The sequence below is a fragment of the Antrostomus carolinensis genome, unplaced genomic scaffold, assembly GCF_000700745.2.
Source record: "Antrostomus carolinensis isolate BGI_N321 unplaced genomic scaffold, ASM70074v2 scaffold11955, whole genome shotgun sequence".
NCBI classification, from domain to species: domain Eukaryota; kingdom Metazoa; phylum Chordata; class Aves; order Caprimulgiformes; family Caprimulgidae; genus Antrostomus; species Antrostomus carolinensis.
In genome coordinates, this window is record NW_010314287.1 from 41,738 (window position 1) to 42,595 (window position 858).

Genomic DNA, 858 nt, shown 5'->3' on the forward strand with positions numbered 1-858 from the left:
TTGAATTCACAATTTTGCAATACTGATGATGAGAATTTCACAGTGTTCCTCGGAGACCACTCCACACCTTTTGCAGAGGCAACAGGAATCCTTGCACTTAGCGAGACCTGCATTTTTCGTGGCTGTATCACACTGGCTGCTCACTCATCCTTCAAATGGCTATCACAAGAAGCTCTTTTCCTCAGTAACAGCCCCTCAGCATAGAGTAGGACACTTTTAAACCACAGTTCAATTAACTTGTTGTCACTGCCTCCTCACTGATCCAGTTCCCTACAACCCACTTCTTCTCTGCTTCTCACTGATGGCACAACCAATATGGGCCGTACTCGGTCATGAGAAGGAAATGCCTGTTGCCTTTCCCACAGCAGAGCATATGTGGATGGGTGAAGAAAGGCTGGTGGAATTGGCAGGGCCATGAGCTTCAGCAAAGCCATGGATCCATCAGCCACCTGTTGCTGAGGAGTATTTCTGTCTCTCCAGCCCAATTGTCCAGCCTCAGAGATGGGCTACTGAGAGCCATGAGAACGAAGCGGCTGAGAGCTGGTTGGGACGTGGAGTTATCTGAGAGAGCCTGGGAGGAAGGGGCAGCAAAGTGATGAGAATTACTCTCTCTCTTGAGTGGGTTGAAAAATCAAGGAGCTTGAAGCTGTAAGTTTCAAGAAAGAGCACTTTGGGGTTAGTCTCTAAAAAAGAAAAAACAGCTGCTGAAATACCCAGCACTCAGATTTCTAGAATTCATTGCTCACAAAGTTTGCTCTGTCAGGCTGACTCTGTGTTGGATCTTGTAGCATCCTTTGTTCTAGTTAAATGAGAGCTCCTCATCTAAATAGCCTGTGTTTTGAATCAGCAGTGGGTTAA

At 46.5% G+C, this 858-nt stretch overlaps 1 protein-coding gene across 1 annotated transcript in view; it reads left to right on the forward strand.

Moving 5' to 3' along the window:
* The window catches only part of ALPK1 (alpha kinase 1), a gene marked incomplete at its 3' end in the record, with an annotated part of 27,114 nt that overhangs the window by 25,941 nt on the left and 315 nt on the right, over nt 1–858 (forward strand).